A 16,276-nucleotide genomic window follows, 5' to 3' on the forward strand; every position below is an offset into this window, starting at 1 on the left:
ATTACAAACAACGAGAAGGCAGCACCTCTTCATTAGGAAGAAGACAGAGAAGTAATAAATGAGCATACAAACCCATGGGATAGACTGGCTTATTAAAATGTATCAAGCCTGGCTAGCATACGTTATCGAGCAGAGCCAAGAAAATGGCTCTAACTGGGCATGGAGGGAGTCTCCTGTTTTGCTAGGCATCTCTGAAAGAGAGAGAAACCCACTGGATTAAACTGTATGGAAAGGAAGAGGGAGGTCCCCAGGCACCTCCAGAAATCCCCCGGGGCTGCACAGCACAGCTGTGGCCAGCCTGAGGCCTCCCGGAGGAAGGATGCCCTGAAGACTTCTCGTCCCATGGTGCACCCCATCTCCCTGCGCCAACACCTCTCTTGGGGATGCAGGTAGGACTGCAGTACAGGCGGAGGTACACCCCCAGCTGTCAGTCGGAGACATCAACGGGGTCATGAGGCAAGCTAACTACAACAGCCACCAGGCAATACCGAAGCACATCCAAATCAAAAGTGTTTTCTTTTTTTTTTCTGTCAGTCCATTTTTTTTGTGAAATACTGGTAATTTCCAGAGAAAGCAGCCAGTTTTCTTGGAGGTAGGTGTTTGGCTGAAAATGAAATACTTTTTCAAAAAGCAGGTTTACTGAAGAATACTTGACCGGACCTTCTTCCAATTTCCCCTCAGAAAAGCCCGTACTGGCCTGTGGTCCCTCTCCTCTTGCCTCTGGACTCGCACACACCGCCAGTAACTTGTGACTTGGAGGGAGCTACCTCTCACACTGCTTTCTAGCTTTGGTCTTGTCAGCAGAGAGGAAAAGAGAGATGGAAAGGGAGATAGTACTCAAGGAAGGCAGAATCCTTAGAAACAACAAATAATGAACACAGACAGACAACTTAGAAGTGAAATAGTATAAAATGATATTGTCAGATGTTCTCAAAAATGGCCCACAGTGGAGAACTGGCTAGTCACACAGAGCTGGCTCTCCCTCATCCCAGCTATTAAACTGTTATGAACCTAAAATTGCATGAAATAGTTTCCTAACTTTACTTTTCCATCTATGTAATAACTATCCACACCACAAGGGTGTTTCACAATGCAAAATGGGAAGAGGAGATATACACAAGACACTCTGTATTAAAATGTGATCCATGCTATGAAAAACAAATGAGAACCCTGCATCTGACCTAACTGTGAAGTAATTTCAAGTGATAATAAGATACCAATGAGGAATTTGTTAAATCTGGAGTACATGTGGAACTCATCTGAAGCATACAGCTGAAAAATAAATACACTAATTTAAAAAGTGATGCAACGTGACATTTTGTCCATAAGCAATTAGCTGAGGACAGTCCAGCCTGCAATTCTATTTTTGTAGACATAGGTTTGGCAAATTTTTTAATGCATGTTAATATTTCTTGTTTACCTAATAGTTCAGCAAGACAGCGTTCTTCTCCTCAACTTAGAGACAACAAAAGTCACGCTGCCTGGTACAGCAAAGGGTCTACCAGCCCTAGAAGATACATACACACAGTGTATTAGTCTTTTAGCTCAGAAGAAAACCAAATACCAAAGTCTGGTTTCATACACATCACAATTATTTTGAATCGGTCGTGCATTTCTAATATCAGCGTGTTCAGAAAATGGCTAGATCCAATCCTTACTGTAACCATGTTGTCAGTACGTCCATAGCAGGACGAAAGAAGTTAATCTTCTGAAATCTTTTCCAGCACGACATTTCTATGATTTCATCCCACCATGTATGTGCTGCCTTGTTCTGAATCAAGCTCCAATGTGCCCAGACTGTCCTTCCCAGATTCTGTCTAATCTCTTCTTGAAAGACCTCAGTGACAGCAATTCGGCTACTTCCCAACAAAGTCTGTTCCAAAATCTAAGCCTTCTGGATATGTCTACAGAGTATCTCTGCTTTCCATCTACTATGTATTTTGTATTTATAGCTCTTTGTAGTTCTTAGCAATTTTCATTACTGGCATTTATGGACAAGATTTTGCAATAATTTATCCCATTCTTATAGACTGATTTCTGCTTATTCACTGGATAAGGAACTTAGGTCTCTAAAATGGATTTCTTTTTTCTGTTCCCAGTGCTAGGACCTTACAAGTCAGGTGTGGAGGTGCTGAGCACTGAAGGACTGATGGATATGGATGTAAGTACCTCTAGTCAATGAGCCTCATCTACATATAAATCTGTTTCAGAAGAAGCTACAGCTTGAAATGAAAATAGGAATTCTATTTTCATTTTTGCATTGGTTACCTTTCAGAGAAGGAAAACCAGATGCATCCTCCTCATCATCAACAGTATAATTTACTGTCAGGCTGCTTGCTGCCATTTTTTTTTCTAACAGGTTTTGACTTTACATAACTCAAGAACATTTGCCCACTTAACAGAGACTTCATTTTCACTTTACAGCAAACAGTTGAAATATGTGAATATCGCCATATGATATAGATGATGTCAGAAGTCAAAGCATTTTCTGTTCCTTATTTTTTGCTCCAGAGTATCACTCCTTTTCTTTCCCATAGCCTAATACTAAAGTCTAAAGTCCAGGTAACAGTTAAGCTGTACTTTTATGCCAAACACTGATAATTTATCTGTAAGGGGGGAGGGACATTTACCAAGGACATAGATGACTAGTGACTCCAAAGTACTCTGACAATGAAAAGGAAGCATTCTAAATTTTCAAGGACTTTTTGGAAAAGCTATTTTGGATTGCCCCATGGAGAAATCAGGAAGCAGGAGGCATATGTTGTTACACTGCAACCTTTCACAACACAGCAGCCTAAGGGCAATGAGAAGATTTTCATACTGCTGTGGGTAAGCGGTCTGTGAGTCCTACAGTAAAATATTCCCTGTCAGGAAAATGACCTTGATCTTTGACCTCTGCATGATTCATATTCTTTCAAGTTAATACTGAAGACAAAACACATGAAATTAAAGTTATGATGGGTGTTTAGCTGTAAACACAGGACTGTCCGGTCAAAAACACATGTAATTTTTACTCCTTTTCATTTACCTTTGTCTTCCTGCATGTAGTGTTACTGCTGAGAATTAAATCCCCAATAAGCTTCTGGATAGGTTTTCAGGCTAAATGCAGTTTACTGAGTATTCAAATGGACATGTAATGAACATGGGACCCACCCTAAAACTCTCATGAAAAATTATCCTTTTAATCTTAATTATTTAACTTACAGCAATCGTTTTTTTAAGTGTGCTTTTAGGAACTGAAAACTTGACCAAAAGAAATATTTCTGTTGATTTCACAAAACAGGAGACATGTTAACTTTTTTTTTAACATTGTCTTTAAAGACTTGCCATGCCTGTATGGCAACCATGTAGGCAAAAATTTCCCAACCAACAGATATTTGATAAGCACAGCCACTGTAAATATCTGGTTGCACATTTATAAAGAACGTCATAGAAGACAAGCACTGTGTTGCTCCACCACCCTCTGAAAATCTCTCTGTTTTGGAAACATTAACACTTCCTTTCAAAAAAAAAAAAACCCAGACCAAACCAAATTATAATTCCAGTCCATACGCTGATAAAGTTTCAGAACAAGCTGATTTAGCATTGACGAGAAAAGGCTGAGGAAAGGCAAACAGTAAATCTGACCCTCATCTACACCAAGTCTCCTTTATGCTAATCTGGCATTGTAAAAAAAGCCTTTTCTGATCTACATTTGATATCTCCATCCATACAAAGACCGCTTTACCTTGTCAGAAGAGTACAACGAAGCCCTGGTAAATTAAAACAAGCCCAGCATTTGCATATGAAGTATAAGTGTCCCCTCTCTTCCCAGTCGATGGGATGAAGTTTACAAGTAATGCCTATAACAGGAAGCCCACGCACACACTCGTCTTTACATAATTGCTTACATTTCTATTATTATGTCATATATATGGGTAGGACTCAACATCCCATATGCAAACACCAACTTTGCATCTTCAGTTACAGCAACTGCATGTTATAAACCAGGCCTGGGCTCAGTATTACCCCTGGATCTCTATGATCCAGACATCAGAACCACAAGCCTGGTCTTGAGCGTCATCACTCTAAAATACTTCATGGCATAACATCCCAGCAGCTACCAAAAGCAATATGCATGCACCAAAGACCCCACATAGAGCGTGTGAAGATGCTCAATTTTGTTTAAATTTCACAAGCATTTCCTTAGTGTCCCCAGGTCTGCAAGATCTGTAAACTCCCTACAGAGTTCAGAAAGTACAGAGGGCCTTGGGTCAGGACACCTACCCAGCCAAACGCACCATCCTCCCAAGGGGTGGGATTAGCCCCTGCAGACACGACCTCTCGCAGGAGGCCTGCTGAGGGAGACTTGAGCTGCCCCATCCACGTGGGGGCTCCTTATGGCGCTGCCTTCTGCCACCCAGGCACAGGCACAGTGAGGTGGACAGGCTTCGCACGTGTCTAATAAGTCAACATTATGACGGGAAAAATTCACCCAATGCCAAGACCGTATAACACTTCATTTGTGTGCTAAAAACTCAATAGGGATTTAAATGAATTAGATCCTTGTGCACAAGAGAAAGTTAACCCTTGCTGAATAAACATTTTTTATTAGTGGATCAGAATTTGACAGGATATATTTCTTACAAAGCAGTTTCATTTGAATGTGAATTAAATTACTGACATACCGCGTCTTCAAATGTTTCTTTTTCATTATTTTTTTCTTCTTTTTTTGTTTTATAGGTGCAGTGTTCCACCAGGGTCGTCTTCTTCCGCTGTGTAACAAAAACAAAGATAACTTCTAAAACCAGAAGAAATAAATCAGAACACTCAAAGTCAAGGCTCTCGCTCTGGTTTGACTTCAAACAGAGAAAACACATTACAAAGTACAGCAGAAGTTTGCCAAGTCTCTTTAATGACCCAGAAACTGATTATGATGTACTGAATTTTGCAAGTTAGTAAATCTGCCCACATACACAATAGCAAAACAAAACCTTGGGACTCTGTCAACCAACACGATTTTCTGTTCAGAATTACATGGATCCAGTAGCACAGTGACTCCCAGGCAAATCTCTTGGCGGTTAACTGGATGAAACCTACAGGCATAAGAAGATATTATCCACAGACACCAGCAGATGCATCTTCGGTGGAACATTTCTGCCAGCCATGCTGCAGAGTTGTCCACGATCACCCCCGGCCCTCAAAAAGCCTCGGTGGGACTGGAGGGCTAAAGCCAAATCTCCATCCTGGTGCTTGTGCCTGCCTCCTCCTCTTGCCTGTGTACTCTCGTCAGTGTCCTTGCACGTGAAAATAATTGTGCTGTTTCATGCTCCCTTATGGAGCAGTGGAGGATAAAGCCGTGAAAGTTGTCCTCAGGTGTTTCATCCCTTTTTTCATTAGCACAAGGCATAATTAGGACCTGACCCAAAGCCATCTCAAGCCGGCTGAAATCTATCCATTCACTCCCCTGGGCTTTTGACCAGCACAGGTCCCAGTGTAGCATGAAACACAGCACAATTATTTTCACACACAAGTACACTGACAAGAGGTCACCATCATTTTAAAGATGTACATGCTGTGCCTATCAAAGCCAAGAGCTCTTAACCATAAGAAATGACCGAATTTGTATACACAAAGGAGGCTGCAAAATGAAATTACATTTGCTACAGAAAACCCATCTTTGTTTTCCAAGTTGTTCTTGCTTTCCTACTCAAGTGTTTTGGGTTTCCCTCATCAGTAAGCACCACCACTTGGGAATGGCTGTGTCCTTGGGTGGACACGCAATTCATAGTGTTATTGCTGCAGCTTCTATGTGTCTTCCTGGCAAATTTCTGTCTTAATTGTACTTCTTTCCTAAAGAAATGTGCTTTTAAGTCAATCAGGGTTTACAAATATCTCACCAAGTTGAGTGAAGTCCAAGTGGGTGAAAGGCAGTTTTATTTTCCTGCTACAAATTTTCCAATCACACCTATTTTTATTTTAGCAAGGGAAACCTCCATGATTTAATAACTACAAGCCATTTAACAAACATGAACTCAAACAAGCACTTGTAAAGAACAAAAACAAATGCTTCACTCTGAAAGGTATGTTTTCCTTTTAAACACTTCTTCCGTTAGAATAGAAACATAAATTTTACTGATTTTTACTTGCCTTTCTTTTTTTTAACAAAAAGTTATTCCCCGCCCCCCCATCCCAGATGGCTAGATATTGACTCAGTGCAAGGAACTTGGGAGGTTATACAAACATGAACCTAGTTTGACAATCCATTATAACTTGGCTAATGCCCCTCCGTCACCAATAATCAAGGCTCTGCTAACACTTTCATTCTTTTCTTTCTTATTTTTGCTGAGTACATTGCACTCTGCTCAGCTGAATCACCAGGATTCTTTTTCTTTTCTTTCAAGAGGGCCCTTTCTTTTAAAGCCTCTTAAGGGAAAAATATTTATTTCTCAAATGAAGCCCTTGAAGGGGTTTGCTTCTCGCAGGTGAATTTGCAGAAACGTTCACTTTCAGAGCGGTTTCAGGCATAGTTTTCTCTCTGCTCTCCCCTTTTCAACGGCAGCACAGTGCAGGAAAATGGTGCCCAGCTGCGGCACCTAACCCTATATGTCTGCCCTCTCCCAGCACTACTTGATTGAAAATTCAAAACTGAGATTTGATCTTAAGAGAGATGTCAAAGGGCTGAGTCTGCCCCACACAAAGCTCCTCAACCCTAGTGGAAAATCTCCAAACAAAACAATCCTGCTAATTCCTTATTAGCTTATCCTTCCTTATCAGCTTCTTTATGGGGGCCTGAAATACCGGTTTTAAAGGGATATTGGGGTTTTTTTCGGTTGGCGAGGGGCACAGTGTCAGCCTGTGGGCTCAGCTTCTCCAACCACCTGAATTCAGGCTCTCCCAGGGGAAGCCTGGGGATCCCACCCGGACGCACAGCGGCACGGCGAACCAACAGTCCAGACATTGACTCAGGAGCTTGCCTGGATCCCTGCGGAGAAAACGTAACTCCACCTTGGCTTGTCGGTACAGGTGTCTCCGAAGAGGCTTCAGCGTGGCCACAGGCTCTGCTCTTGCCCCGCTCCCGTGCAGGAAGGAGCTGTGGCTGTGTGAAGGACAGGGCTCCCAGGGACTGGCACCCCAGCACCCGTCTCAGCAAAGGAGCCTGCCGGGGCACGGACCTGGCACACAAATCACATGCAGTGCAGGGGGGACACGTGTCCTGCTTCTGCCAGGCAATACGTCTCCCAGGCCAGTCTCCAAAGCGTGTCAGGCCCGTGCATCTATCAGTGTGCTGCACCACATGCTGGGTTGAAGTAAGCAAAGCTTGGCAAGTTTGCATTTCCCTGCAGAGCATCGCTACTGCAGGCAGGAGCACCTCTCGGGCTGGGCGAAACAGAATGAATGGGGCCCTCCGACTTCTCCCGGCTGGGGTCTCTCTGATGAAGCAAACCAGGACTGAATAAATAAACTCGTCTTACCCAGCCTCTGTGGGAATCCAAACATTTCTGAAGATTTTGTCATCTGAAGGTGGATACAGAAGTGAGGGTAACATACTGAAAAGATCCTCAGGGAGTAAAGCTTTATTTAAAAGAGAAGTGACTTAGGAGCTCTGGAACTTACTCCTGCCAAAGCCTTCAGACATAGGGTCTTAAATCACTCACGTGCTCTCAAAGATTGGGAATTTAGGAGTTTAAAAGGGGTGTCTTAAGGCCTTCATCCAGCCAGTAATCTTTAAAATTGTCATATTTCCAAAGGCCTTGAAATCTCGTTCCACCCCCCTCATGGGAAAGACAACCCACCCAAATGCAATAACGTTAAGGCAAAAATGTCTCTAAAACACAACCACTTCAGTGAAGCCTTTTTCCATCCTTTTCGTTACTGCCACCAACAGAAGGCACAGCCCCGTGGAGGACCCTCTGAGGCATGAGGTTGCTGTGGGCAGGGGTGACAGCGCTGGAGTGGAGATGACGGGATGGGTGGTCACCTCCTGGAGACGAGTGCCACCGGCAGGTACATGGCAGGCAGAGGGCAGCACGCCGGCGGGGCTGGGGACCACGATCTATAGGGCTGTGGGCAGGACAGGACAATGTGGTGTGGCCCCACACACCACAGCATGCTCCTACCTGCTGGGATGAGTGTGGGGGCAGTGAGCTCATCTCCCACCGCAAAATAACAGAGAAAAGACCTACCTGCTGAGGCAACGCTAGCATGCCTGCCTCACCTCTGACGCCACAGAGAAGGAGAGGGGCCCAGCTTTCGACAGCGGGAGCATCCTAAAGTACTCGCAGGGCCGAACAGTCAGGGAGCCAGGAGACATGTGGGGGGAGCCAGTGGAGAGCGCAGCATCCAATTCAGCAAATCCCTTACGCATGTGTTTAAGTGCTTTACTAAATCAGGACCACAGGGCGTCTGCACAGATGGCCCTCACCGATCCTGGGATACATGCTAGTATCCCATGAAGGGACAAGGAGCCCGCTCAGTCCCCTGCAAAAACAGGCGATGGCACGGTGAAGACAGCGCGGGGACGCGGGCAGAGCCTGCAGCCCTCTGTAGCGGAGACAATCTGCGTCCAAAGGGATGCTCCTCAGAGCAGTTCACTTCTCTGGGCAGTCACATTGAGTTATTACCATACAGTATCTTTTCTCTCTTTTCTCTTTTGTCGTGGGGTTTTTCTTTTTTTGTTTTCCTTTTTTTTTCCCCCCAATGTTGTTTATTTCAAGTTTCTCATCTCCACTCTTGACGGTGGAAAAGCCATATCCTACATATGTTCTGCAGATTATTGGGCCCACCTCCCCCTCCGAGTGTTTCAACAACAATCAGTTGTTTTCTGTGCAGCGAGAGGGATTACAGCCCTGTGGTATCTTTCTGCATTCTTTAAAATCTTCTCTCCTCTCTGGGGAAGAATCAGTTTCTGATGTTAATGTGGTGCTACGTGTTTGTAAAGTGTTCTGATCCTGCCTGCTGTCACCACAACATGGTGATAAATTAAGAGTTTAATTTCAGTTTAATTTGTACATGCAGATTAACAAAGGCAGAGGACAGGGCATGGAAGGACAAGAGAAACTCTAATATCTCTGCCTCACTCGGCTCACTCATGCATCTCTGGGGACTGTAACTGCTTTGTCCTAGTGTTGATACACAAAAAGCAAGAAACTTGAAGATTTAATAGAGTCAATATTATTTTGACTCAGACATTATAGAAGGACAGAGTTTGAGAAAGACTCCTTGGCAACAGAGTTAACACAAATCCTTTTCATTTGTTTTAAGTTTCTCCTCTTCGTCCTTAGTACTGCAAGAAGGCACAATGTGCTGCATTTTTGAAGTATGCCCTTAACCCCACTGAGCTGAGGGGTGGTGGATAAACAACTATTCCAGCACTTCGAGCGGATGGAAACGGAGACGTTAGCAGGCTCTCGCAGTGAAGGCATGAACCCTCCCAAGGCGCTTTGAAGGAGATGGTGCCATCACTGCCGAAGGCATGATGGCCTTCAGCTCCACAGCCCAGGAGGCAGTACCTCCAGCCATGGTCACGCTCACCCTTACCGTATGGACAGCTGGCCTTTGCAAAGGCACCGAGTCACCGGGGGGACTCTGTACCTCCAAGGCACCCCATTTCTCAGCCCCTTAGAAGAGAGACGAGGTCAGAAAATGTTATAAAGAAAAGGATTGGAGCAGGGACCCCTCAGATCTTGGCAAGACAGTTTAAATTGATTGAAGTGTTAAAAATGGAGGACCCACATTTTGGCTGTAATATATAAAAATTGTGCTAGGCATCAGGAACTTTTCAAAGAGTGCTAATTTATAGATGCTTTTCTAAGGAGGACAAGCGAGTATATTACTTTTTCTTTAAAGTGCAGCTGCAACAGCAAACCACACACACTCTGTAGGTTTTATAACCTTGCTAATTTTCCCTAAGTCTTGGGAGCTATTGGTGGTAAGTATAAAGGCATTTTGTTTCAACCTAAGAAGAAAAAGAAAACTGAAAACAAAAGAATTTGTTTTCAGAGTACAGCTAACAGCTAAACTAAAGAGATACCGACTGTGATCTCCACAGAACAGCCAGCGATGCCAGGGAGACTGGTGGCAAGTGGTTTATACCACTTGCTCTTGATTCAACTAAAGGAATTGGGTTTTTATTTTTATTCCTATTCATATCAATGGGCACATAAAGCATGCAGCGGCAAAAGACAACCTAAAGGAGATGCCGGATGAATCAGTAACCCCTTTGGCTGTATGCAGAAAATCTGTAGCCATGAGAAGAGAGATCCTGGGAGCATCGTACTGGATGAGGTCCTCGTGTGAAGAGGAATCAACTCCCAGCTCTGCAACACATTTTCCTGCTTTCACGTTCCTGTTTGTAAAACAGGCAGCTATAAAACCAGTTCATTGGGATGTGCAAGAGGCTCAGAGACTGCAGTAAGGAGGAGCACGTAAGTGCTGAGACTGAAATCCTCATCTTCCAATCCCATCACCATCCAAAGCGCCAATCAGCCATTTTATTAAATGCCCACTCTTAAGGCTTTGAACATTGCTTTTGTCCCATAGGAGAAGCAAACCAAGTTTTTCGTGGCATCATGTCAGAATAGCTCAGCATCAGGGTACTAGCCTACAGTGGAGAGGACTTGAGTTCATCTTCCCATCTGACCACCTTTAGGGGAAAACTTTTGATCCGAGCCAGGAAGAACAGAGGTTTGACTGCAGGTTTGCCTAACTGCCTATGCAGAAGGGGTGGAAGCAACTTTCTCTGAAACTAAAACATTTTCTGGGGACATAAAATGAAGATCTTCTGCCCAAACTCTAACCACAGTCCAAATATTTAAACAAAATATTTTAGCCATGCCTTAATATGAGGGGGGAGGAGGCAGGCTGCACAAAAAGGTTATTTGCCTGTAACAGCCCAAAAATGGAACTGAAGATTTTTCTCTCTCCCAATTCTCTGGACTTTCATCTTTGCTCGACAGTCTACGGGAAAAAATTCACTGTCAAACCCCTACGGACGTCCAAAATGCTGCTTACGTTCCAAAATCGCTGGGAGAGCTCACATAATAAAATATTTGTTGGAAAGGCACCAGGGCATATTAAGTATAGAGAGGCAGCCTTAACTCTCACTTTCCATACTTTCATGAGCCTGAGTCAGAACCGTAATGTTATTTGAACTATACCTATGTTTTGGATTTAACTTAAAGCATTTCTTCACCCGTCCAACACCTTTTTATTTACTCCCATATGTTTTCCCATATTATCTCATTAGTTACGTTATTTTAGCTGCATTTAGCATGCAGGTGATATTGCCAATTCGCTACCTAGTCATAAAACTATGTATCCTTTTATTGTCATTGGAGTTTTCCAAAATATGCGCTAATTCTACCACCACAAGATATATTTCACCAGCTGAAGAGTACATTATTAAGCATTTCATTACGGTAATAAAAATGAAAATGTACGAACAGAAAATCATAGATTTTTTTTATCCTATTCTCATTTTTGCAAAGTTATTCTAATTTTCATTTGCTTCTGATTCTATATATATCCTGATTAACAAATGTCACATGAGAGACTTTAAACTAAACGGTCTGGAAACGGGAAAAGGAGTTAAGTAAGTTCATAATGGCACCCAGAGATCTGCCAAAATAGTTTTTAAACTGTTCCCAATCAAGCTATAAAAATACATGGCTAGCTATACTCACCAGCACAAAGGCAATGATATCATCAGCTTGCTAATATGTCTTCCATTTTAAGGCCACCAGCGGTCAACCAGAGGATTCAGCCTGTTGGGTTTGTTCCATAAATAGTTATTAGCCACACCACCGAGCAGAGTGAGGAAAGAATGTTAATATCCAGGAATGAGTTTGTGTTGCAATGAAGGAGCAGCAACAGAAATGAAGGCTATACATTGTTTTGTCCTTACCCTGAGAGATCATCCATCCTCTGGCTCACAGGGAAAACGCCACGCGTGACATCTGGGTCCTGGTAAAGTTCTTGAGACTTTCCTGCTTTCTACCTGGCCTTATTGCTCTGAGCCCAAGACTTTTCAGGTGAGTTTAGCATAAGAATTCAGCATACGGAAAGAAAAAAAAACCAGTAAGTTAAAAACATGCATGATGAAAGTTGAGAGAGCTGTCTGGAAGCTATATAGTCATTTACTGAATTCACAGAAACTTTTACAAATGAAAACTTTATATTTTGGAGTTAGTCAGCACAACCCATGATTCATGGTGGCTACTTCCTTTCTTAGACACCGAACATGAAAGGCTTTCTGAACTTCTATATATTTCCTCCTTCTGAAACTGAGTGCTGCTGTAGCGCACATGAAATAGGTTTCCTAATCTACAGCATTCATGTTATATTAAAAAAAACCTAGTTGATAAAAAAGGACCACATAACGTTGGGTGAGATGGCAAGTAACATATTTGCTGAATTATTTCACTGAGGACAAGATTTTCTATGTGTCTTATTGCTGAATTTTCAATCACTACTGACTTATTTAATAGAACTGGTGAAATAATAGGCAAAGGTAAACCACATCAGCGCCTTTGATTCATTATAGGTTGTACAGAAAAATGACACTTTGCCCCAGCCCTATGAAAAGTGACAGTGAGACTAAGCCGCAGCAACTGAATTCACCAAAGATGAAAGTAAAAATAAGAAGCAAGTATCTTGCAGTGTTACAGTGTGGGGTTTTTCAAAATAATTTGCAAAGATAAGCCAAATGTTGCTGCTCTTAAAAAAATGTCAGTCCAGTCTGCCAACTCAGTTCTGCTGAACAGTAACAGATAGGACAGGATATTCTAGCTAGCAGCAGCTAACTTCAGGAGCTTATTTCAGCTCTAATGCACCTTTAAGAATGCATACTACGCACTGGAGTATGTATCAGCGAAACCATCCATAGCTGTACTCAGGACCCCGACTTCCAAACAAGGAACTAGCAGGGCTTATCTGCTCCTTCAACCAGAGATACATGCCTCACAATTAGCATACCTATGGTTCATAGAGGGAAAAACCCCAAAGAATACACAACAAACATAATTCTGCTCCCAAAAGAGTGCTGCTCCAGCAGCACCATCATCCCCAGGCTCCAGCAGGTTCCATTGCCAAAAGCAGACCAAAATCTTGTCCCCCAGTCTGTCGCCTAGGCACAGTTTGGTGAAACCACGCATGCCAAAGCTTAAGAAAGATTGTGCAGAAAGTCAAACTGCACCTTTCCTGAGGAAGAGTTACCGGTACACTATGTAGGAATACATAACAGTAACACAAAAATCTGTGCATGCCTCTTTTATGCAAACAAAAACAGTACAGAATTTTGTTACCAGTCCAAACCTGCACCCTTTTATGTACATCATCTTCAGCCATGCAGAGAAAGTTCAGCAATTATCCTTGAGTGAGGAAAAACATACGGTTCACACGCATTCCTTAAAGCCAATGAGAAACAGTGCTCTGCAGTGGTTACTGCACCAGGACTCAGCTGAATCAAAATCTGTCTTTAACTTTCCTATGGATAGATCGTGGGATCTTGACTACCCAATTTCTCCCTCATTTCTGAAAATAGAGGATATGAATGCCAACTACACATTGAAACGTATAAGAGCTGAGTGTTACATTGAAATGTATGGGAGCTGGGTGCTACAGCTATTTGTGTGCAGAATGCAAATCTTAAATGCTATTAATTCCATGACTCTAACCACATATCTGCATGAACGCTCATTTTCATTAACATGGCGTGGCATTCAGTGTCAGGGTGTGAAAGTCTTGCAAGAACCCCAATTTATTGTAAACTATAGGCCATACCAAAAGAGAAGAATTTGTTGGCGATGCCTTCTGAATTATAATTCTTAAATTCTTCTTACTGCAACTAATATCCAGCATCGCTTGCCAGTTGTTTCACATTTCTCAAAACGAAAGCTATACCATAAAAGTCTGGTCAGGTGCAGCTCGTTGGTGTAAAATATCCTGTATTGTCTGTCTGAGAATTACCTATAAGATCTTGCAGTATGCTTTGATTATGTATGTAACTTTATATTAATCTATTTAATGAATAAGGAAAAAATTAAGATTTGCATAGTATGTTAGTGTCCGCAGTCACATAATTTATGATAGCTCTGCTCCACAAATGCTACAATCCAGATCTGAATGTTCCTTCAAGATAAGGTCAGCTGAAGAAAGTAGATAATGCTGTCTTTCATCTACTTCTGAAACTCCAGGCACCTTCTAGCTTGCATGGCATGAGAAAATACTTCTGAGAAAGGTTGCTGTAATATAAGAAATGAATGCTGGGAGTCTTGGAATTGTTTAAAAGCGAAATAAAAATGTAGATATCAAATTCCTCAAAGCCACAGGCTTCAGCTTAGGGCTGGTCAAAAGCCCACTAAAATTAATATGAATTTACTGATTTGCTTTAAGATCTGCCTTTCATAACCATTGTGCATGTAATATGAGCACAACCACATTTTGGATTCAGTGGGATATACCCCATTTCTCTTACCAGTTCCAGGAAAGGATCAGAGACATTACATGATGAATATGCTGCACTTAGGTGTGATTTTATTGTCCCTCCATTTCTGCTGCCCTGTGGAATATGCAGAGAAGCTGGTTTCCATGCTGAGGAGAACAATCCGAAATGAGTAGGGAATAGAAGTTAAACAACTATTATTAAATTCAATGTACGTTCATAGGGCTATTGTTTCTATCTAGTCCCTTGAATATTCTGGTTCGGCAGACACCCCTACCATGTCATCAGTTTGCTTTTTCAGCAATCCAAACAGAGGACATCACCACTGATGTAACTGGGTATATGTCACATAATTGTTCTGGGACAGCGTACTCTATAGATTTAGTATATGACTCTGTATGTGTTACTGGGTTATTACCGAAAAAGACATTAATCACCGTGACAGACACAAAGCAGCACTATTCACACTCTCTGAACTGAGACATCAAATAGACCCATTGCTAATTAGGATGATGACAGCGAGGAATTAAATTTAAAAGCCTCTGTTTATTCCCACTTCTTAAAATTATTCCTCTCTGTCCCATCCTTCTCCTTCTCACAAATCTGGTAGTAAAACATTAGGCAGCCCCTTTTGCGATTCTGCTAAACAGTTTCTTGTTAACAGACACGTAATGAGGGTAATAAACGAGAGAGAAGAAAGCGGTCATTAAGCTATTAGCAGTTGAATGCACACCATTCGAGCACACCCAGCATTTATCTAGCTTTAGCTTGCTTTCCTAAGCCAGGAATACAAAATGATACAGAGCAGAAAATGTAAATCATCAATGATGTAATAGTGACCTGTGCGATACCTTGGAAGGGCTTAAGCATACATTAACATTTTCTTTACAAAAAACCCCATTGTCCTATCCTGACATATGAATGCCTGCTTACTTTCTTCGTGGTTTTCCAGAATACATTAACCCTCCGTATTACTTAACTCTACATAGGCCCTCACGTCTCTGTCTGAAAAGATGCAGCGGTATTTTCCTGAATGTGGCTGGGCAGCCAGCAGGTTTTGACTCACGGAGGATGGGACTGAATACCAAGAAATTTGGGGGGGTTTAAGTTTATGTTTTTTAAACAACTTGCAGGAAACACCCAGCTATACTACCAGTGAATTCTTGCTGGTGTTGGTCGAAAGAAAATATAAAAAAGGAAAAAGACCAAAAAAATGTGCTTCCAGAGTGATTTGTCACGGGAACCTAGTAAAATGTGTAAGAAACATGCCTATCAGCATATAAAATTACTCTGGATGATTTATACTTGGCTTGCTGAAAGAAGTCTGAAGACGACAAGGAACTTGACATGTCCATACCTGGAAGCTGCGGACACGGAGACCGAGCAGCATGGGAGAGCTTGCTGGGAGATCTGAACGCCCGAGAAGAGCAGAGGCGGGCAGAGCTGCCCTCAAAACCAGATGGTCTCAAGAGGCAATGAGCGAATGAGAGAAATAGCTGAAGTGAACCTCTTTCCAGAGATAACCCTTCGCCTGTCTTGTTGACTAGATTAATGAGCTGATAGGTGGTGATGATTAATGTTTTTCAAAAGGCTTTATTGGGGAAAATTTGGAATGTTAATTTCTTTCCTGCTTTCTGAAGTTTGAGGTTTGCGTGTTTGTCAAGTCATGCTTTGAAATGATCTTTTATCAAAAGTGGTTATGGTTGGGTTTTTTTAGACAAAACATTTTGATAACATGCTTTGAATATGTTTCAATAACCATTTCAGAACAAACTAAGACTGACATTTTCAGGAGGTGAAGTGTTGGAAAAGCCCAGCTTTTCCCACAAGTATTGTTTTGCTCTGAAAGAAGCC

General features: G+C 42.3%; 1 long non-coding RNA gene across 1 annotated transcript; it reads right to left on the reverse strand.

Annotated features, from left to right (window-relative positions):
- Positions 1-4,544: 4,544 nt before the first annotated feature.
- On the reverse strand, positions 4,545-14,565 carry LOC142082466 (uncharacterized). Its single transcript, XR_012673709.1, has 4 exons — positions 14,456-14,565; positions 11,885-12,003; positions 11,664-11,744; positions 4,545-4,754 (listed from the first exon to the last, which is right to left on the reverse strand). It is a non-coding gene; the product is annotated as an uncharacterized LOC142082466 (long non-coding RNA).
- Positions 14,566-16,276: the final 1,711 nt, after the last annotated feature.

The sequence above is a fragment of the Calonectris borealis genome, chromosome 4, assembly GCF_964195595.1.
Source record: "Calonectris borealis chromosome 4, bCalBor7.hap1.2, whole genome shotgun sequence".
In the NCBI taxonomy this organism is placed as follows: domain Eukaryota; kingdom Metazoa; phylum Chordata; class Aves; order Procellariiformes; family Procellariidae; genus Calonectris; species Calonectris borealis.